Source organism: Nicotiana tabacum, chromosome 20 (assembly GCF_000715075.1).
Source record: "Nicotiana tabacum cultivar K326 chromosome 20, ASM71507v2, whole genome shotgun sequence".
NCBI lineage: Eukaryota > Viridiplantae > Streptophyta > Magnoliopsida > Solanales > Solanaceae > Nicotiana > Nicotiana tabacum.
In genome coordinates, this window is record NC_134099.1 from 39,051,881 (window position 1) to 39,076,068 (window position 24,188).

The following is a 24,188-nucleotide window of genomic DNA, read 5'->3' on the forward strand; positions in this document are numbered from 1 at the left end:
AAAAGTGAAATCATTTCTTCAGGCAGTCTTAGACAGAATCTAGGCTGGATTTTGAATGCTAAGAGTTCAGTAGTTTGAAGGCTGGATTTTTAAGACTAAAAATCCAGTATTGAGTGAAAGTGAGGTTTTTTTACCATAAAAAATCAGCAGTAGTATTTGTTACTGTTTAATTGAAGTTCTGGGTTTCTTTATTTGAGAGTCTGAAGAACAAAAATCAGAAAATCTACTGTTCTATCATATTTCTGAATACATTCTGTTTCTGCATGTGATTGCTGGTGGTATTTCTGGTTTTATTCCTGGGTTTCTGGTATATCTGTGTTGCTGCCTTGTATTTCTGAAATTGCAACTGGATTTCTGAGTTTATTGCTGGGTTTTAAATCTCTTGGTTGCTGGTTGTTGTTGTTGCTGTTGCTGCACTGTTACTGCCCTGCTGATTTCTCATCTTCCTCTTCTTTTATTTCATTACCAGGTAAACTTTTGAATCAATACTGATGTGGCTGTGAGATGTCAAAATAAAAATGAAATGCTAGGGTATTTGATGAATTAGTGTTGTATCTATAGTTTAATAAGATATGTGTATTTTAGTTTAGTTTTATTGCTCAACTGGAATGCATGAAGTAGTCTTGTATTTAACTGGAACTGTTTGGTTTTCAAACTATAGTTTGTAGTTGTCAATTACAGATTCCATGTAATTAAATATGTAATTTGTAGAATGAACAAATAAGTTAAGGGATTAGTTGCCATATTTCATCTCTAGCATTTTTTTGTATTTGAGGCAGATTTTAAATAGGCAGTGTTTGATTCCGTTAGGCAGCATATAGGCCAATATTCGAATCCGTGTTGATAACATTTCCTAGCCGTTAATTCCAATAGTTTAAATCAATTTTAGGAATGTTAGTTTATATCAAGTTTAAGAATGATTAGTTTATTTTGAATATCTTGACAAGTTTGTATGCATTTTTGTAATTTCAGCTTTAGTAGTTTACTTATAGAATAAAGGCACAAAACATTTATCCATTTTTGCGAGTTCGAGTGTAAATTACCATTATCATCTATTGTAATCCATTAACTACTTGTCAAGCATGTAATTAATTAAGACTTTTCCCATTTCTTTTAGAGACAAACTTAATAGAAATGTAGTCACTTTAGGATTGCTCTTTAAAAATAAATGAGACGAGCCTCGCCAAATAAAACGCAAGCTGCGGGGCCCTCAATAAATGGTCAGTAATTAATTAGACTTCGGATGGACCATTTTAGCAAGATTTCACGGCCTTCTCAAAAAAGAAATGCGCTAGTCGCTTTAGGCGCGCCTTTAATAAGTTACTTTCTTAAAGGCGGGTGTACATTGATGTGACCCAAATCCAAATCTCAACAGAATCGAAGTGTGTCGACGACCACGGGTACATTGATTGTGACGTGGTTCGATATACATTTTCACAACGTTGCAATTCTCTGTAAAATAATAATAATAATAATAATAATAACGGTAAAGAGTTAAAATTTGCACATAAGTTCGTATTTGTATAAAATCAGATAATTAAGCCGAATATGACAGTTGAGCGACCGTGCTAGAACCACGGAACTCGGGAATGCCTAACACCTTCTCCCAGGTTAACAGAATTCCTTATCCGGATTTCTGGTGCGCAGACTGTTAAACAGAGTCATTCTTTTCCTCGATTTGGGATTCAACCGGTGACTTGGGACACCATAAATCTCAGAAGTCGCGACTCTGGAAATAAATAAATAAATCCCGTTTCGATTGTCCTTTAATTGGAAAAACTCCCTTCTGCGCCCCTTTGCGGGGTCGGGGCCGAAAAAGGAGGAGCTCCAGCTCTGGTGACTCTGCTAGGGACGAACCCAGAATCTCTAGTTCAGGGTTCAGAATTCGAGCTTAGATGAATTGTTATATTTGGCTTTATTTATTATTTGATCTTATTACATGTTTTGGCCTAAATGTGCAAAATGATGCTTTTTTTACCGCTTTGATATTATTTGAACTGTACATATAAACTGTGGCGAAACCTTCTCTTCTCACCTCCGGAGATGTGCTTACTGGTTGAGACTCCCTATTCTGTTAGTGTCATACCCTGAAATAAAAGAGGCTCGGAAAGTTTCTAAGCCGGCTGGCCTTTTGGTTCCCGGAAAGGAGCTCCTTCCTCAAATCGAGTTGTCCGCTCGGGTACATTGTCTAGAACATATACCCAGGTTGAACCTAGAATAACTTGACTTCATGCCGGATTCCTAGTAGGAACGTTTATTTACATCATGTTGCATTTGACTTAGGGGACTCAACACAGGGGTTGGGTCCGTCTAGGACAAGCAACCTGAAATGAAAAAATACCATCCTGCTGCATCCTGTTTGTTTTGCACATTTATTTGCTTCAGATATGCATGCTAACCGGCTTCTGAAATCGGGAATTTTTGAAAAATTATGAAAAAGAGAAAAAGAAAAATAGAAGTGTAGGGAGATAACTACTTATTTTTAGAAAAATAAAACCAATGTCCAACTAGTGTCAAAACCCTGCCGAAATTTTGAAAAAATGAATTTTTTTTTCTTTTTTTTTAGTTTGATTTATTTGAAAAACAAAAGAAAGGAGTCTTGTTTACAAGTTTAGTTTATGGTGGGCGAACTACGCCGGTTTAATTCTCACAGGGCGTGAGATACGTAGGCAACCCTCGTCGGGTCCAACCTCCCATTTTGCAAAATTAGACAAAAAATGTCAAATTTTAATTTTCGTCATAGAGTCGGGCGATGCCGTTTTTGTCAGAAATAGCCGAATGTTCCCGAAAGGGACGCCGGAAGGCTGACTTTCAATAAACGACCACTCCTGTCATTTTTTTTATTTTTGATCAGTTGACTCACACAACCTTAAAATCTTCGTCCCTGAAGTGCTGAAAGGTCGTGTTCGGAAATCGGATCTTTCTTTTATGAAAAATAATCAAATCGTTTTGAGTCAAATGAATTTTCTTTTGTTTAATCACATTAATAAATGTGCAGAATGAGCACGACTCAAAATGAACCTTTTTCAATCATGAATAAAATCCCCCTCCAGTTGCGGCTATGGTGGAATGATTTAGGCAAAGAAGGGCGAGACGAAGTCAAGAAACATCTGAAAGGTCTCACGGGTTTGTTGGGTATCAGGCCTCGAGGGGATATTATAAGGGCACTTGTCACTTACTGGGACCCGGCGCACAATGTCTTTCACTTCTCGGACTTTGAACTCACCCTGACTTTAGAGGAAATAGCAGGGTACATCGGTAGTGCTGAGGTTCCGTTGAGGCGTAAATACCTGGTTGCTCCAAGAGCCATAGCGGTGCACCGGTTTTTGGACTCGTTAAAGATAGTCAGAACGATCCATAAACCAGACTTGGCGAAAGGTTTTTGCACTCTGAGCTTCATATACCAAAGATACGGCCACATAGGAGGATTCGACAAGCCAGAAAACAAGTTGTGCAGCAAAAGTAACCGTCGAAAGTGGGATGAACATAGACGGGTTGCTTTCATGATAACCTTCTTAGGGATTTTAGTGTTCCCAAGAAAAGACGGGAATATTGACATAAAGATAGCTGGGGTCGTCAGTACTTTGCTCACTCAAGATGACAGCACGCTTGCGCCCATGATTGTATCTGATATCTTCCGAGCTCTCACGGCCTACAAAGCCGGAGGGAATTTTTTCGAAGGGTGTAACTTGTTATTGTAAATGTGGATGACCGAACACCTATGTCACCGAGCCCAGTTCCTGAGCCATGGATCTTCTGAGAAAACCTGCATAGAGGAGTTCTACACCAGAATTAATGAGGTCCGCTTACCTGAATGAGTCTCGGCATGGACCTCATACTTTTGGACCCTCAACGCTAATCAAATACAGTGGACACTGGGATGGTTACCGATCGATGAAGTCATATATATGCCAGCAGCTAGGCCCCATTTTCTCTTGATGGGACTTATGTGCATTCAACCTTATGCATCGTATCGGGTTTTGAGGCAGCTTGGAAGGTGTCAGATAGTGCCGAAAGATGAGGACCTGAGCACCCAAGTGATTGAGATCAGTTCCGATGGCCAGTTTCCTGAAGCAATGGTCCGCCAGATTTGGAGCCAATGTCAATACTTGGAGGCAAATACTTGTGTACTGAATCGGGCAAGAGGAGAAGTTTCACCCGGATATCAGGCTTGGTACAAAGGGGAAGTGTCGTCTGGAAGGCCGGCTAAAAGACCTCACCTTCAAGAGTTTGCCAAGTCCTCAAAAGAGCATTGGGACTGGTTGGCAAAAGAAGGAGAATACAGGGCCACAATAGGCAAGTTGAAGCAACAGGTCACAGATCTTCAGTTTGAAAGAGAAATTTAGACTGCGGCCAATGAAGGGGACAAAAAGAAATCAGCCCAAGAAAATGACTCCCTTAGATCTCAAAACCGATAAGTCATAATGGATGCCGACAACCAACGGAGAAGCCGGTCCGACAAAAGGCTAATAGAAGGGTTAAGGAATCAGGTCATTGAAAGCCGAAAAGACTTGGAAGATCCGAGGCTAGCATAGCAAGAATGCGGGCCAGATGGGCAAAAGATGCAGCAGCGCGAAAAAAGCACCTATGGCAAGTGAGAAGGGATTATGAAGGGAGCATTGCAATATTAAGAGAAACAAATTCCACTCTCAGAGATCGGGTCTTTAAACAAGCCCGAGATGCTAGAACGGACAGGGAGCGCTGCTATGATTCAATAGCCCGAATGGAAGAACAAATGGAAAGGTTCCAAGATCAGCTCGTTGACAATGCTCAAGTATTGGGATTAAAGAATCAACGAATAGAACAACTGTGTATGGAAAGGGATAAAGTCAGGGGTAGGATCGATGAGATTGGGCACTACATCACCACGAAGTGCCTAACTTGTGAAGAAATGCCCCATGATACCCTTTTTGCCTCAGTCATGGTTTACGTCCACCGGATCATGGAGGAATTAAAAAGCTTGCAAAGAGGCCTGGCACCAAAATCATCGGAAAGACCGAACGATGCCTCGCGGGCACCAAAATTCAAGGCCTTAATGTATCCCTAGTTCAAGTCTGCACTTTTTTATTTTTAAGAGTCTGTTGTCTACCTTTCTGTTCTCTTTTCATATCAAACAATGTTAATAGTATGGAGTCTGTATTTCGTTTGTTTTTTTTCAAATGGGTATCTTGTAATAGCATATTTTGGTAATAAAATGAAAAATAATAAAATAAAAAATTTGTGTCTTTACTTGTGGCAGAACTACGCCCGGTCTGATTCATGTGGGGACATGATACATAGGCAATCCACATAAGATTCGACCATCACTAAAAAGAAAAAAAGAGGCATTGTGAATAAAAGAAAGAAAAAAGGACATAAAAGGAAAGAGTAAGCCGGAATGACGCATGCAATCGAAGCAAAAACATGTTAGAAATGGTTAAACTGCCTAGGAACATTGCATTCCCCAGTGTGAAATTGCAATGTGTTAAACTCTAACGCTAACAAGTTTGTTGTTTATACCAGAGAAAGAGATTTCAAAACAGTTAGCTCGTTAGAACATTCTGGCAGATTACCTTTACCACACAAGATCAAAAGGGCCCATTCCGGAAAGTATGTCTGGTTCGGACAAAAGTGTCGAGGAGGAAAAGACGGAGATGCAAATAATGAAGGAGGAAGTAGACAGGTTGAGACAAGAGATAGCTGGGATACACCTAGCCTGGGCTAAGGGACAAACACCACCAATACTTCCCCCTACTCCTACCCTTTCACCAGCTCGGACTCCGGAACACCCTTCCACTGGTCCATCAACGAGCTTCCCCATTGCCCAATACTATCAAGGGGAAACTTCCTATAATCCCCAAGCTTTACCACCCAAACAAAACCCTCCTCCACCAGCTGTTCCTGTTTTCGTGGCACCTCCACCTGCCACATTGCAAAAATCATCCGATGAACCAGTGTTTCAGGTTCACGACAACCAATACTATCCTCCTGAACTCACCTTCAAAGCACCTGAGCCATACACCTACACCCCTCACCTTTAGCTCCTGACAGAAACTGAGAGGCCAGCTAAGAATCCGGAGCAGGACGAAGTGCTCCGTAAAGTGAAAAGCCTGGAGCAATCCTTCAGGAATATGCATGGATTGGGCAACCAAGTCAGTGTGTCCTATAAAGATCTGTGTCCCTTCCCCGATGTTCAATTGCCGGCAGGTTTTAAGATGCCAAAGTTTGATCTATATGAGGGACATGGTGATCGCATGGCGCATCTACGAGGTTTCTGTAGTAAGATGAGAGGGGCAGGTGGAAAGGATGAGCTGCTGATAGCTTATTTCATTCAAAGTTTAAGCGGGTCTGCATTAGAATAGTACACGAGGCAGGATCCTAGCAGGTGGTATACCTGGGACGATCTATCACAAGCATTTGCAGGTCATTTCTAGTATAACCTTGAGATCGTCCCCGACCGTCTCACACTGTTAAAATTGGAGAAAAAGCCTGGAGAGAGCTTCAGGGAACTTAGATTCCGTTGGAGAGAACAAGCAGTAAGAGTCGATCCACCAATGAGGGAAGGTGAAATGGTGGACTACTTCTTATAAACGTTAGAGCCAACTTACTTTGGTTACCTGGTAACGTCAGTTGGTAAATCTTTCAGTGAAGTAGTAAAAATGGGCGGTATGATTGAAGAAGGACTCAGTTCCAACAAGATAATGAGTTATTCAACAATCAAGGCTACAACTCAGGCTATCCAAAGCGACACGGGAGGTGCGTTTGGGAAAAAGAAGAGAGAGGAGGTCGCAACAGTCGAAGCAGGTACTTGGTCCAAATCCAGAGGTCCTTCCCCTCGCTACCAACCTAGACCCATTACCCAAATTATCCACACACTCCATACAACCCTCCACAACCTTATTATCCACCACAAGAGCCACATTTCTCCGTCCATCATGCACAAACTTACACCCAGCCTCCGGCTCGCCCGCAATGGCGTGCGCCGGCTCCCCAGCTTACATATCCACCTCCCCAACATACATATCTACCTCCACAAAACACATACCCACCTCCGCAAAGCACATACTCACCACCAAGGGCCTACAGGAATCCTTCAGGGCCAATCTTCCGCAAAAATCAGGCTTTCAGGAACGAGAGGGTGCAGAGGTCGAGAACATTCACTCCGCTGGGAGAAACCTATACTACTCTGTTCCACAAGTTGAGACAGATAGGACTACTAAGTCCTATTGAACCCAAATTGCCAAATCCTCTTCCCAAAAATCTGGACCACTCAGTAAGATGTGAATATTGTTCGGGGGCTCCCGGGCATGATACTGAGAAGTGTTGGAAGTTGAAGACTGCCATACAAGATCTTATTGACACAAATAGGATCGATGTTCAGGCACCAGAGGCACCCAACATCAATGAAAATTCGTTACCGGTGCACCATGAAGCCCACATTATCGAACTAGTGCACGAAGGAGGGAAACCAAAAACACCCTCCCAAACGGTAATGATGATTCGTGCCAGTCCAAACGAAAAGTCGACCAGTGGAAAGGCAGTGGTACAATTGGGAAAGGTAGATGACAAGCCATTTGTGGTAGTGGGGAAAGGTTCGTTTGTTGCTGCGAAGAAGCCAGAGTCAGTCAAGGCAGTGCTGCAAGGAGTATCAATCACACCAGTGTTGGTGGTGAAGGGGGTCCGCATAGAACCAGTTGTTATCAGGCCAGTAATGCAGTTGCCGATAACAAGTGAGAAAGTTGTGCCATGGAGCTACAGTCAAGTGACAATGATGCATAAGGGGAAGGAGGTTGTGGAAGAAGTATGCGAGGCCCAGGGGTTAACCCGTTCGGGAAGGTGTTTTGTTCCCGCAGAATTGAGAAGGGCCAATCCTGTAACAATAAAGAAGCCAGTAACGGAGGAAGAAGCAGAGGAGTTTTTGAAGAAGATGAAGGCACAGGACTACTCAATTATAGAGCAGTTGAGGAAGACCCCAGCCCAGATTTCGTTGCTATCCTTGTTGATCCATTCAAGCGATCATTGTCAGGCCTTAATGAAGATTCTGAACGAAGCCCATGTCCCGGACAAGCTCTCAGTGAACCATTTGGAGAAAATAGTGCACAAGATCTTTGAGGTAAACCGAATGACATTCTCTGACGATGAGTTACCGGTAGAGGGTACAGAACACAACAGAGCACTCTACCTAACTGTGAAATGCGAAGACTCGGTGGTCACTCGAGTACTAATTGATAACGGGTCAAGTGCCAATATCTGTCCTTTAGCCACTCTGAACAAACTAAAGGTTGTTGATGATAGGATCCACAAGAACAGCGTCTGCGTGCGAGGTTTTGATGGGGGCGGTACTGACACAGTGGGTGTTATCGTACTGGAATTAACCATTGGTCCAGTCGAGTTCACCATGGAATTTCAAGTAATAGATGTGGCGGTGTCGTATAATCTTCTATTGGGACGACCCTGGATCCACGTAGCCAAAGCAGTGCCTTCTACACTGCATCAGATGGTCAAATTTGAATGGGATAGACAAGAGATTGTGGTACACGGGGATGACGGCACAAATGTCGTCAGTGATGCCATTGTGCCCTTCATAGAAACCGACGATGACAAGGGCCCATGGGTTTATCAAATTTTTGACGTAGTCTCAGTAGACAAAATTCCTAAGGGTGGGGGCCTTCCACTTCCCAGAATCGCAGCTGCGACCTTCATGATAGCTTCAGAGATGTTGAACAGCGGGTTTGTACCAGGGAAAGGTTTGGGGATTGATCTGCAGCGAATAGTCCAGCTTGTTTCTTTGCCCAAGAACCTGGATACTTTTGGATTGGGATTCAAGCCTACCGTAGCGGATGTAAAGCGGGCCCACAAGTTGAAGAAAAGAGTTTGGATCCTTCCTAAGCCAATCCTGCACTTATCCAGATCATTTGTCAGAGCAGGGTTCAGAAAGTTGCCGGTCCCGGAAGTTATCGGACCCCTGATCGGGCCAGATGGAGATTTGAATAAGGGCTTTGAAAGAATGTTCGTTGATGTCAACAGATAGAAGTTGGAGAAGGTTCCAGTATGGCAGACATACAGTTTGTGGGGCCTAGGGCTAATGTCAACAATTGGACAGCTACTCCTCTTCCTACTCGGAGGGAGTCCTGGTAGTTGGCTCTGATTTTCCTTCTCGTTTTCTAGATTATTCCAGGGTTGTAATCCAGATTCTTTTTTTATTTTATTGTGTTCATCAAAGTGTGAAACCTTGTTATCCCATAATTCAATAAAATGAAAATTTTCTTCTTCATTCCTTATTTTATTTTTTGTTTTAATTCTGTTTTCTTCTTTCTCTTTCTGAACAGTTCTCTTTCTACTGGTCTTAACGACATGGCATGCACAACGGATCTTCAACCTAGTCTAAAAGATCAATCTGATTCCGGACTAACTATACAAGAGGTCGATTATGATAATGAATCGGAATACGATGAGGATGAAGCCTTCGAAGAGATAAACAGAGAGTTAAGCCAGTTTGAAGAAAAATCCAGGCCCAACTTAAATGACACAGAAGCCATCAATTTAGGGGATGCAGTCGATATCAGGGAAACTAAAATAAGCATCCACATTGCACCAAATATCAGGGAAGAATTAATTAAAACACTTATTGAGTTCAAAGATGTTTTTGCATGGTCGTATGATGACATGCCGGGTTTAAGCACGGATTTAGTGGTTCATAAATTGCACACTGACCCGGCATGCCCTCCCGTCAAGCATAAATTGAGGAAGTTCAAAACGGATATGAGTGTGAAGATTAAAGAGGAAGTAACCAAGTAGCTGCAAGAAAAGGTTATTCGTGTCACTCGATATCCTGATTGATTGGCTAATGCGGTGCCGGTGCCGAAGAAAGATGGGAAGATCAGGGTGTGTGTCGATTACCGCAATCTGAACAGGGCGAGTCCAAAGGACAACTTTCCTTTACCCAACATCCATATCTTGATCGACAATTGTGCCGGACGTGAGATCAGATCTTTTGTAGATTGTTATGCTGGGTATCATCAGATTCTGATGGATGAAGAAGAGGCGGAAAAGACGACATTCATTACGCTGTGGGGAACTTATTGCTACCGGGTAATTCCATTTGGTTTGAAGAGTGCTGGGGCAATGTACATGAGAGCAATGACTATTGTGTTTCATGACATGATCCACAAAGAAATTGAGGTATACATGGACGATGTGATCATAAAATCCAAGCATCAGGAAAACCACGTAGCAGACTTAAGGAAGTTTTTCCAAATGCTTCGAAGATACGATATTAAGCTCAACCCGGCCAAATGTGCATTTGGAGTTCCATCTGGAAAGCTGTTGGGATTCATCGTCAGTCGGCGAGGTATTGAACTGGACCCGTCGAAGATCAAATGTATCCAAGATTTACCACCGCCGAAGAACAAGACAGAAGTAATGAGTCTGTTGGGAAGGTTGAATTACATCAGCAGGTTTATTGCACAACTCACAGCAACCTGTGAACCCATTTTTCGGCTACTGAAGAAAAATGTTGCGATAGAATGGACGGCAGAATGTCAGGAGGCATTTGACCAGATCAAAGGATATTTATCAAATCCACCTGTGTTGGTTCCACCTGAGCCGGGGAGACCGTTAATTCTTTATCTAACGGTCCTGGAGAATTCATTTGGCTGCGTGTTGGGGCAACACGACATTACAGGAAGGAAAGAGCAAGCCATCTATTATCTCAGCAAGAAGTTTACAGTATATGAGGTTAAGTACACTCAACTTGAGAAGACATGTTGCGCCCTAACTTGGGTGGCCCAGAAATTAAAGCAATATACTACTTATCTCATTTCACGCTTGGATCCACTAAAGTATATTTTCCAGAAGCCTATGCCCATAGGGAGGTTAGCGAAATGGCAAATATTACTCACGGAGTTTGACATCGTCTATGTGACGAGGACGGCCATGAAAGCCCAAGCACTGGCCGATCACTTGACTGAGAATCCTGTTGATGAAGAATACGAGCCGTTGAGGACGTATTTTCCTGACGAGGAAGTGATGCATATAGATGAGTTGGAATTACCTGAGGAACCAGGTTGGAAGCTTTTCTTTGATGGAGCCGCAAATGCGAAGGGAGTTGGAATAGGAGTGGTACTTATTTCTGAAACAGGACGTCATTATCCTGTTATAGCTCAGCTGCGTTTCTATTGTACCAACAACATGGCTGAGTATGAGGCATGCATTTTGGGTCTGCGACTAGCTGCAGACATGGATGTCCAGGACGTTTTGGTCTTGGGAGACTCGGACCTCCTGGTGCATCAGATTCAGGGTGAATGGGAAACACGGGATTTGAAGCTTATACCATATCGACAATGTTTGCACGATCTGAGAAAGAGATTTCGATCAGTGGAGTTCAGACACATCCCAAGAGTTCACAATGAGGTTGCCGATGCATTGGCCTCTTTAGCATCAATGTTGCACCACCCAGACAAAATTCATGTTGACCCGTTGCACATCCAAGTTCGTGATCAACATGCTTATTGCAACATGATAGAGGAAGAAGTGGATGGCGAGCCATGGTTTTATGACGTCAAGGAGTACCTCAGGATGGGAGTATACCCGGAGCAGGCCACCGGAGATCAAAAAAGAGCCATTCGGCGATTGACAAGTGGATTCTTCCTCAGTGGAGGAGTGTTGTACAAAAGAACCCCTGATTTGGGATTGCTGAGATGTATTGATGCCAGTCAAGCCACGACAGTTATGACAGAGGTACATGCTGGAGTTTGTGGGAAACATATGAGCGGATATGTATTGGCGAAGAAGATTCTTCGAGCAGGGTACTATTGGCTCACTATGGAGCGTGATTGTATCAATTTCGTGCGGAAATGCCATCAATGTCAGATACACGGAGATTTGATTCATTCTCCGCCGATAGAATAATGGTGCTAATCTTAACAGCAATTTGATGAAAGAGGTATGTCAGCAGTTTAAGATTACAGACCATAATTCCACACCATATCGTCCCAAGGCGAATGGAACAGTTGAAGCAGCCAACAAGAACATCAAGAAGATACTGAGGAAGATGGTAGAAGGATCCAGACAATGGCATGAAAAATTACCATTTGCATTGTTGGGTTATCGCACCACTGTCCGTACTTCGGTAGGGGCGACTCCTTATTTATTGGTATATGGAACTGAAGTAGTAATACCGGCGGAAGTTGAAATTCCATCCCTTCGGATTGTCGCTGAGGCTGAGATTGATGATGACGAGTGGGTCAAAACCTGTTTGGAGCAGTTGAACTTGATTGATGAAAAGAGATTGGCAGCTGTGTGTCATGGCCAGTTATATCAAAAGAGAATGGCGAGAGCCCACAACAAGAAGGTGCGCCCCAGAAAATTTGAAGTGGGGCAGCAGGTGTTGAAACGAATCCTGCCACATCAGGCAGAAGCCAAGGGCCAGTTTGCCCCGAATTGGCAAGGACCATTCATTATAACTAGAGTGTTGTCCAATGGCGCTTTATGTTTAACAGATATCGAAGGGAAATGTGTCGACATGGCTATCAATTCCGACACAGTTAAGAGATATTATGTATGATTTCTTTTGATTGTAATTGTTGTTTGTTTGTGGTTGGCATTTATCGGAGAATGAAATGACGGAGACAATTCTTTCTTCTATCCAAACACTTTAACCTTTGCTTCCCCTTTTGAGCCTTATTTATTCTTTCATATCCCTCTTTTGGAATCAGTAATTAAAATGAAAGAAAAAGAACAAGAGAAAAATAATGATGATAAAGAAAAGTCACAAGAAAAACAAAGGAATTGGGAACTACGTTTGACCTGATTCCTCAAAGAAGGATACGTAGGCGCCTCACGGCTCGGTCATAGTGTAACATAGTGTGCATAATGTAACATAGTGTAACAAAATAAAAATCCTCAAGCAAGAAAAACTGGGCAGAAGTTTGCGTTTGTAATTGTGGTAAGAAAGTTTGATTCCAAGAGTTGTATTGTTTTACCCATTAAAATTATTTTGAACTTTTGAAACCCCTTTTCCTTTTTAACCATACACAAAAACCTATATTGATGTCCAAAAAAGACCTCCCGATAAGTATCTGAGAAGTGCCAAGTCAATGCATATGGAAGTCGGGAATAACAATCTGATCCCCAACAAAGAAGAAGATCATAAACTGGAAATGAATTAATAGCCGAAAGAATCCCCAGCAAAGAGAGTCATATCGACAACACTCCAATCCCCAGCTGAAAAATAAAAAAATGAGAGAGTATTATCAGTGAAAACCTTCACAGGCACCATGAGGCGACGGGAGTTGAGAGAAATGAGAGAGTCTTATTAGTGAAAATCCCTCGAAGGGCACTATGAGGCGATAAGACAAGATTGGCGGAAAGGATCCGCATTTGGCAAAGATTTGAGTGCCTATTTATCCCCAGCAAGATGAGGCCATCCGAAAGATTGATTGATACGAATAGACTGGGTTGATTAATCCGGAATGCACAACAATGATCGTTGGGATCGGTTATATCATTCAGATAAGTTTTTTTTCTTTCCTTTTCCCCAGCATTTGTTCAGAAAGACTTCTTCTTTTTCTATTTTTGAAATCATCACTTTTTCATTTCTTGGTTTAAAGACTTTACCTCCCCATCAGTTTGTTTTTGAAAAGGATTTTCAGAGCTTACTACCAGTTGCCAAAATGGTGCAAAGCAAAATGCGAATAGGACATGCCAAAGATAAGGCAACAAAGCGAAAAGAAGTTGTCGCAAGACCAAATGACGAATGGGTCTAGATCCCAAGAGGACCAAATTTCTAGGGAAAGTCGTAGAAAAATAGAAAGAACAACAGTTAAAAAGTTATGGATCAAATTCCAAGAGGATCCCCAGCAGATTTGCGAGAAACATGAACAACTCCGACAGATTCTCGACCAAGCTCAACAAGGGTCAGGCAACACAGAGCGGGGAAGGAAGAGAAAAGAAAAACCATCCCCAGCAGGAATATCAGCCCCAGCAAATAATATCATCACCAGCAAGTTTTATAGCAAAGCAGGAAAAAGAAAAGGGAAACACCATCCCCAGCAGAAGTGGCACGACCACTCGCCCCGTTTTAAACTAACAAATTTTTCTTTGATTTAAAGCAGGGAAAGGGAATATTATTGACAGCAGAAAGACAGGGTCACAAAGAAGATTATCAAACTGGGGCAGAAAAATTTCTCTCATTACAAAAATTTTCTTGAAATCAGATAGCCATTTGGGAAAGAGAGAAGATAACACAAGTTTTTGAAGGAAGTAAAATCCTCAGCAGTATACAAGAAGGGAGATACAAGTTTTAAAAGAAAAGCAATCTTGGAAGAAGCAAGATAACCCAAAGTTGTAAAAGCAATGACCTTTGAATCAATATCATCCCCACCATTGTTAAAAGGAGGAAGATAATTCCCCAGCAGTGTTATTCCCAGCAGGTTTCAGGGAAGTGAAAGAGCCAGCTTTAAAGGAAATAGTCTTTGAAGAAGGAAAATGGCATATTGGTGAAATAAAATATCGGTGTTATCCTCTACAGTTTTTAGAGGAATAAAACACCAGTTTTGAAGGAAGCAGTTGAAGTCACGAGCCCGCCTGGAGAATGAAGGTGTTATTTTTCGAAGTTGTTATTGAAGTCAGGAGCCCACCTGGAGAATGGAGGTGTTATTTTTAAGAAGTTGTTGAATTTAGAAGCCCGCCTGGAGAATGAAGGCTGAATTATTTTAAGAAGTTATTGAAGTCAGGAGCCCGCCTGGAGAATGAAGGTGTTATTTTTAAGAAGCTGTTGAAGTCAGGAGCCCGCCTGGAGAATGAAGGCTCAATTATTTTGAAAAAATTGTTGAAGTCAGGAGCCCGCCTGGAGAACGGAGGTGTTACATTAAGAAGTTGTTGAAGTCAGGAGCCCGCCTGGAGAACAGAGGCTGAAATCTTCAAGAAATTGTTGAAGTCAGGAGCCCGCCTGGAGAACGGAGGTGTTACATTTAAGAAGTTGTTGAAGTCAGGAGCCCGCCTGGAGAATGGAGGCTGAAATTTTTAAGAAATTGTTGAAGTTAGGAGCCCGCCTGGAGAACGGAGGCTGAATTTTTTAAGAAATTGTTGAAGTCAGGAGCCCGCCTGGAGAACGGAGGTGTTACATTTAAGAAGATGTTGAAGTCAGGAGCCCGCCTGGAGAATGGAGGCTGAATTATTTTTAAAAAAAAGCTGTTGAAGTCAGGATCCCGCCTGGAGAATGGAGGCTGAATTATTTTTAGAAGCTGTTAAAGTCAGGAGCCCGCCTGGAGAATGGAGGCTGAATTATTTTGAAGAGTTTGTTGAAGTCAGGAGCCCGCCTGAACGGAGGTTGTTATATTTAAAGTTGAAGAAGAAGTCAGGAGCCCGTCTGGAGAATGGAGGTTGTGTCATCTTTCAAAAGTCAAGTTGGAGTCAGGAGCCCGCCTGCAAAACAGGGAAATACATTTCAAGATCAAATCAGAAGTCAGTAATGAGGAGGGTTACAACAAAAATCCCCAGTAGCGTTAATGTAGGAAGCAGTGTCCCCAGCAGACAGAACGGAATGATAAAACTTGTGTTCAGAAAAGCAAAAGGCCAGTGTCATCCGCAGCAGTTTTCGGAAGAAAAAGCAGCAAAGGAAACACAAGCCGACAAGAAAGCAAGGCAACCAGAGCGAGTGGAAGATAAATAAGATTTTGTAATTCCTAGTTTAGTCTAGCTTCTTGTTTTCTTTTCAGCACAATGTAACAAGGAGATCCGTAAGCAGTAGTAACAACATGTAGCAGCAGTAACAACAAAATTGCAGTCCCAGCTACCAAAACTTCCCAAACTACATTAACTTTATTTCTCTTTTAGTCAGGGATATGTAGGAAACCTTTGAAGCAAAGGTTCGGTTAAACCTTTACAAAAAAAATAATTCACACGGAGTATTCCAACGGGCAAAAATGGCTCGTATCCGCTCACTTTATCTTTGCACGAAAACCCTTCGTGTTTTCGGACAAAGAGGGGCAGCTGTGAGCACGTGATTTTTGCTTCACGAAAACTACTCCAAAAGAAATCAAAAATAAAACAAAATTCTCTTGGTGTACAATTTTTAGGATTTGCGTGGCATTTTTGGATAATTATTTGTGTTTTTGTCCGTAAATATTTACCTTGTTGTAGTTAATTGAAAATACAAAAAATACATGTTGCATGCATATTTAGGATTTAATTATGCATTTAGGAATTAATTAAACCATCATTTGGCTCAAAAAAGAAAATCACAAAAATATGCGTTTTATTATATTTGTTGTCATTGTGTGATTTTATTTTAAGGTTTTAATTTGTGTGTTAATTGTTGTAAGTGTTAATTAATATTTGTGTAGTTTTATTTTTGATTTTACAATTTAATTAGGAATTGTATTTAAATTAGAAATTAAAGAAGGAAAAGGAAAAGAGTTCAAAAAATGAAGAAAACTCGGATTGGGCCAAAAGTTTAAAATGAGATTGGGCCCAAATCAATACCAATTTTGACCCAGTCCGGTTAGCTGGTCTCTTAGACGAAGGAAATGACGCCGTATTGGCACTTTCCATGTGGACCGTTGATCAAACAGATCTAACGGTCCAGTTCAGTTCTTTCATTAAACCAAACGACGTTGTATGGTTGTATTTGATCGGGACCGTTCATTGCTTTTGTTCTAATGGTTCCCAGGCTTTCCCTCATGACCCGACCCACTCCCATCTGAGACTGACCCAATCCCCACTCATTCAAAACGGCACCGTTCCCTTAAGTGAAGAAATCCTGGCCATCAATCCCACTTGATCCAACGGCCAGGATCCATCCCTCCCCTCCGTATATAAGGCCAATTCTCACCCCACGCCCCCATAACCAACCCCCCCCCTTATCCCTGTTCATCGTCTATTTCAGAGACGGACCCCAAACCCTAGCCGTCCTAAAACCCCTCCGTTTGAAAGCCGGCGGCAACAACGCCGGTGATCACCACCTTAACACCCTAAGACCATCTGACCACCCCCGTTCCAAATATGTTACTCGTGTGGTTCGAATCTTCCCCCATATTCTCAAATCTTCATTTGAATATTCGATCCAAATAGAAACCTACACCAACTAACCCCAAACTCACCCCAAGGCACCCCCTAACCACCCTCGTTACGGATCTATTGGTTGCTCACCTCGAATCAACTTCCAACTTCACGAATCTTCAATCGAAGATTCGACCAGGACTTAGATCTACCCCCATCCACTCCAAATTCATACCAGGCAACCCCCAGACCTCCCTCATACCCTAAATGACTTTGGTTCCATTCAAATCTGTCTAGAAACGTTCGAACCCTAAATTGAAAACCAGGAACCGTAGAAATTCAAATCATGGAATCCGTCCAAATTAAGTGAGGATTTGGGGTCTAATCGACCTTAATCGAAGTGTTCTCAGTTGAGTACACTTCGACTAAGGTCTGTTCGACCTCAAAATGTCCGAGTCCGAAGATCGAGCCTGGGTCCGTGTAGTTCTGATATTCTGAGGTATTTTCCTTTTTCTGTTTGTTCCATTTTCGTGTTTGTTTATCCTGATTGCTTTGTTTAAGTATAGCTTTATGGACTTTTCAATTGTTGTCGATTGATTCTATCTTTCTTCATCAGACCTTTTATTTGGTCCAATTCTATTATTTACTTCTGTTTGCTATAATTATTATGTGTTATAATTTGTGTAATTGATTAATAAGTTGCGTCGATTAATTAGTTTCATGTTAATACCTATTTATGTAGATACCATTGAAATTACCCGAATTGCCTGTTTCTCTTTTTCTGATTGTTCAGTGTCAATTGTAATATGTAATCGATTAATTAAGCTTCGTTGATTAGGTCGTTCGTATAGTTTGAATCATTTGGCGTTCTGTTGTTTATAATTTTTTCAATTGATTGGTTGTCTGATTAATTAAGATTCTGTTTGATTATAAGCATTGTTCTGAATCACTGAAACCCTTATATTTGATGTATTTTCTACCTTAAAGTACTAGCTGAATTGGTTATAGCTGTTAATCAAATTAGTTTAGTTAATTGATAGTTAAGCAAATTTTAGAATCAAAAGTTTTTATATATTTGAATAGTTGCATTTAGGAAGTCAGTAATATTAAGGGGTTTTCAGGGTTGATTTAGGAATGAAACAGTTAGGATTATATTTTAGTGTTAGTGCTTTGTTAGTGGGATATTAATTAATTTGGTAATGGGGAACAAAAAAGAATGGGGGCTGAAATTAAGGAAAAGATTTTCTTAGTGGGATTTTAGTGGAAAAAAAAGGGTAAGGCAGACTTGTATAAAAGGGTGTCGAGGCTGGAAATTGAGGGGGGGGGGACTAAGAGAAAAAAAAAGGACAGAGAGAGGACTGAAAAACATCTTCTAAAAATATTAAAAGGGAAATCAGTTCTTCAGGAAGTCTTAGACAGAATCTAGGCTGGATTTTGAATGCTAAGAGTTCAGTAGTTTGAAGGCTGAATTTTTAAGACTAAGAATCCAGTGTTGAGTGAAAGTGAGGTTTTTTTTACCATAAAAAATCATTAGTAGTATTTGTTACTGTTTAATTGAAGTTATGGGTTTCTTTATTTGAGAGTTTGAAGAACAGAAATCAGAAAATCTACTGTTCTATCGTATTTCTGAATACATTCTGTTTCTGCATGTGATTGCTGGTGGTATTTCTGGTTTTATTCCTGGGTTTCTGGTATATCTGTGTTGCTGCCTTGTATTTCTAAAATTGCAACTGGATTTCTGAGTTTATTGCTGGGTTTTAAATCTCCTGGTTGCTGGTTGTTGTTGTTGCTGTTGCTGCATTATTACTGCCCTGCTGATTTCTCATATTCCTCTTCTTTTATTTCAATACCAGGTACACTTTTGAATCAATACTGATGTGGCTGTGAGATGTCAAAATAAAAATGAAATGCTAGGGTATTTGATGAATTAGTGTTGTATCTATAGTTTAATAAGATATGTGTATTTATATAGTTTAGTTTTATAGCTCAACTGGAATGCATGACGTAGTCTTGTATTTAACTGGAACTGTTTGGTTTTCAAACTATAGTTTGTAGTTGTCAATTACAGATTCCATGTAGTTAAATATGTAATTTGTAGAATGAACAAATAAGTTAAGGGATTAGTTGCCATATTTCACCTCTAGCTTTTTTTGTATTTGAGGCAGATTTTAAATAGGCAGTGTTTGATTCTGTTAGGCAGCATATAGGCCAATATTCGAATCCGTGTTGATAACATTTCCTAGCCGTTAATTCCAATAGTGTAAATCAATTTTAGGAATGTTAGTTTAAATCAAGTTTAAGAATGATTAGTTTATTTTGAATATCTTGACAAGTTTGTATGCATTTTTGTAATTTCAGCTTTAGTAGTTTACTTATAGAATAAAGGCACGAAACATTTCTCCATTCTTGCGAGTTCAAGTGTAAATTACCATTATCATCTATTGTAATCCATTAACTACTTGTCAAGCATGTAATTAATTAAGACTTTTCCCGATTCTTTTAGAGACAAACTTAATAGAAATGTAGTCACTTTAGGATTGCTCTTTAAAAATAAATAAGACGATCCTCGCCAAATAAAACGCAAGCTGCGGGGCCCTCAATAAATAGTCAGTAATTAATTAGACTTCGGATGGACCGTTTTAGCAAGATTTCACGGCCTTCTCAAAAAAATAAATAATGCGCTAGTCGCTTTAGGCGCGCCTTTAATAAGTTACTTTCTTAAACGCGGGTGCACATTGATGTGACCCAAATCCAAATCTCAACGGAGTCGAAGTGTGTCGACGACTACGGGTACATTGATTGTGACGTGGTTCGAGATACATTTTCACAACGTTGCAATTCTCTGTAAAATAATAATAATAATAATAATAATAAAAGCGGTAAAGAGTTAAAATTTGCACATAAGTTCGTATTTGTATAAAATCAGATAATTAAGCCAAATATGGCAGTTGAGCGACCGTGCTAGAACCACAGAACTCGTGAATGCCTAACACCTTCTCCCGGGTTAACAGAATTCCTTATCCGGATTTCTGGTGTGCAGACTGTTAAACATAGTCATTCTTTTCCTCAATTTGGGATTCAACCGGTGACTTGGGACACCATAAATCTCCCAAGTGTCGACTCTGAAAATAAATAAATAAATCTCGTTTCGATTGTCCTTTAATTGGAAAAACTCCCTTCTGCGCCCCTTTGCGGGGTCGCGGGCCGAAAAAGGAGGTGTGACAGTCACGAGCATCTACTAGGGTCTAAAATACAACTAAGTTATGGAAAATATGCTAAATACGGTCTAAGGACATCAAAAGGGAGAAAGACAGTGCTGGGGACGTCGGGCAGCTACCTCGCTGAACTCCAATGACTCTGCCTCTGCTCAACCAAGAACCTCTACCGGATTCAGAAATACCTGAATCTGCACACAAGGTGCAGGGAGTAAAGTGAGTACTCCAACTCAGTGAGTAATAAAAATAAATGAAGACTGAGCGATAAGAAATCACGTAAAGCATATCAAGATGCTGTATAGAAGCGGTACAAAACCTTTTAAGAAAGCAATGAAGCTGGGAAATCTCTTAAAACATCTTAGCTTAGTTTAAACTTCGTTAAAATCCCTTTTTAGCAGCAAAGCAATTAAATGCAAGCAACTAGAATAGGTAAACACAAAAAGTTCGCCCCTCGGGCACAAATACACAATTAAATGGGTAAATGACAGGCAAATAAGAAACATAAACATATAAAGGTTCTCCCTTCGGGCATAATGTCAACAAATCCGACCCTCGGTCAATGTCTCAGTCAGCCCCTAGGGCTATATTTCACATCATAATGAGTACCCGCGCTCACTAGGAGTGTGCAGACTCCTGGAGGGGGCCCTTACAGCCCAAGCGCAACATCAAGACATCTCGTGGCGTCATCATTAGGCTCTCAGTCTCATATCAATCAAGCCACCCCGTGGCGTACATATCTCAGTCCCTCGGCCTTAAATCAGTATCAGTGTTTCCTCACAACATAGGCCCTCGGCCTTACTCAGTCAAAAATCCTCACAAGCCACTTGGGCAATAGTAAAATAGTGTTTCTCAACCCAAACATCATTTAAAATATCATTCAAGTATTAAAACTGAGTAAATGTGGTTGAGTATGAAAACAGTGGAAAGTAACCTGACTAAGTTCAAGTATAAAGCCAAAACAGTGAGGAAATATCAATAAAATCCCCGAAGGGTTCAAATAGTTGGCACGAAGCCCAAATATAGCATCCCGCCAAAATAATGATGATAGCAAATAGATTTCAGTCAAATACGTGGTAAAATCATCAATTGGGACGGACCAAGTCACAATCCCCAATAGTGCGCGACCCCACGCATGTCATCAAGCATGTGTCTCACCTTAATATAGCACTACGATGTGCAATCCAGGGTTTCAAACCCTCAGAACATCATTTACAATCATTACTCACCTCAAACCGGTTAAATCTCTAGCTCGCAACGCCTTTGCCCCTCGAATCGACCTCCACTCACATCGAATCTACCAAAATCAGAACGAGGACGTCAAAATATGCTAAGGGAATGAAGCCAAAACAAAAACAATCAATAAAGGGCACAAATCCCGAAATTACCAAAACCCGACCCCCGGGCCCACGTCTCGAAATTCAGAAATTTTTACATCAATAGGTTCCTTATCTCCCCACGAGTTCATACACATCAAATGTTCTCAAATCCAACCCCAAATGGTCCTTCAAATCCTCAATTAACGGCCTAAGTTCCCAAGCCCTAGTTTCCCCAATTTTAACCTTTAATTTCCATAATTTCTAGCTCTAATCCATGAAATAATAGCATAAGAACGGGTTTTAGGTCCAAATTCCTTACCTCAATGAAGTTCCCTTGAAATCCCTCTCTCAAATCGCCCAAAAAGCTCCAAAGCCGAGATAAAAATGGTGAAATAGCTCAAAATTCGCGAACACCACAATTTATACTTTCTTCCCAACATTTTTCGAATCTGAGGCCCCTTTAACCGCTTCTGCGGTACCGCATATGCGGTCATTCATCCGCTTCTGCGGAAATCACTTATTCCCCTTAGTCTGCATCTGCGGTCCCCTACCCGGATCTACGACATCGCAGATGCGGTCCTCTTAGCTAATTCTGCAATTTCTGCTCCTCAAGACATTTTTGCTTCTGCGATCAATTCCTCCGCTTATGCGTCGTCGCACCTGCGGTCCCCAATCCACAGGTGTGAAAATACCAGAAGCAGCAAAAGTTCTGGAGCTACAAACATTCCTCAAACTCTCCGTCAACCATCCGTAATCACCCCGAGGCCCCCGGGACCTCAACCAAAAGTACAAACATATCCTAATAGCTTATTCATACTTGTTCCAATCTTCTTAACACTTCAAACAACATCAAATCAACCAAAACACATCAGATTCAAGCCTAAGTTTCAAAAATCTTCCAAATTCCGCTTTTGATCAAAAACCCAACCAAACCACGTCTGAATGACCTGAAATTTTGCACACACATCCCAAATGACACAACGGAACTACTACAACTCTCATAATTCCATTCCGACCCCTATATCAAAAACTTGCCTACCAACCGGAAATCACAAAAATATCAACTTCGCCAATTCACGCCTAAATCTGCTACGAACTTCCAAAACTCATTCCGATCATGCTCCTAAGTCATAAATCACCTCCTGAAGCTAACCGAACCATCAGAACTCACATCCGAGCCCTCTAACACATAAGTCAACACCCGGTTGACTTTTCCCATGTAAGCTTCCTAAAAAAAAGAGACTAAGTGTCTCAAACCTTACCAAAATCCTTCCGGATTTGATCCGACCAACCCGATACCACAAAACACGGATAACAAAGCATAAAGAAGCAGAAATGGGGGAAACGGAGCGGTAACACATGAGACGACTGGTCGGGTCGTCACAAGACCCCATCCGATTTTAATGGGATTCATCTTCAAAAATCAAAAAAGGAACCAGATCAGGACCTGACCAAAAGACACCCCCCACCGTTCATCTACTTCAGCAAAAACAATACCTTGGAACGCCTTTATTCTTCAGCACCAATGGGCAGACCCCTCCGGCTCTCTTTTTTTATTCATCTTCTTCATGCTCTCAATTGAAGAAAAAAGCAAATACACCTAACCCATCATCTCTCTCAACTTAGAAAGTAAACATCTGCCGCCACTGCCACCTCCGACAAGCTGGCTAGCGAGCCATCGAGTTCCCCTGCTCTCTCTCCTTCCCTTATTCATCTACTATCACTCACATATCATAGAGAGATCACCAGATCCGCTCCAGATATGGACAGAAACTTTCCACTATTGCCTCACCTCATCAATCTCTAAATCTGACTGGTTTCACCTTTGTCGGTTCCCATTGAGGTCTTGTGGTCGTGTTCGAGTTCGAGTACGCCACCGATTAAGGTTTTAGTCTGTAGTTCCAGTTGCGGCTGACGATCTCGGAGCCAATTTTTGTATGATTTTGTGGTGTAACTCAAAACTTGGAGATTATTTTTCCAATTCGTGAGTATTAAAGGAAGATTGTTCTTGAGGTCCAATTATTTCTCTATTGTCTTATTCTCGTCACTTTCATGTATGTTTTTTTTATGATATGATTTTGGTGGTTTGTTTCGTAAACTGATACTTTATATTCCGTTTTAGTACTATGGTTAAACATATTTCTGGAACGTGTTCCTCGTGATTACCAGCCATTTATAATTATGATCAATGTTCTTAAGTTTCTATTTTTTTTTTTGAAATGCCGATTGATTAAATGATTTTTATATTATTTGTTTGATTTGTTTGGTTCTGGTTCGGACGAAGGGCCTTGTATGATGACAATTGAGGACAGATATGTGGTTTGCAATTTATGTATCTCACCTGTAATGATTCTACTCATTTTATTCTAGCTGAATGTTAATTGCTCATGTGGCAATTTGATTATGTGATCTGTTTGGTTATTATCTCCGGTTTTGAGTTTGTTCATATAGTTATCTACTCGCATGCCGCTCGAATTGGTTATAGCTAAACATGATTTTATCAAAGTATAGAAATTAGGTTGCTATTCATCAAGCTGAACTACATCAAATTAGATTAAAGGGGCTCGAGTACTAAAGTTTATGTGCTCGAGTACTAAAGTTTATGAATTTGGGCTTTTAATTGTCTATCGCTTCGTTACATGCCTATATTCGTTAGTAGCATGTTTTAGGCCGTTAA

General features: G+C 41.0%; 1 long non-coding RNA gene across 1 annotated transcript; it reads right to left on the reverse strand.

Moving 5' to 3' along the window:
- Positions 1-19,862: 19,862 nt before the first annotated feature.
- LOC142174941 (uncharacterized) lies at positions 19,863-23,837 on the reverse strand. The gene is made up of 3 exons (XR_012704089.1): positions 21,831-23,837; positions 21,422-21,489; positions 19,863-20,386 (listed from the first exon to the last, which is right to left on the reverse strand). It is a non-coding gene; the product is annotated as an uncharacterized LOC142174941 (long non-coding RNA).
- Positions 23,838-24,188: the final 351 nt, after the last annotated feature.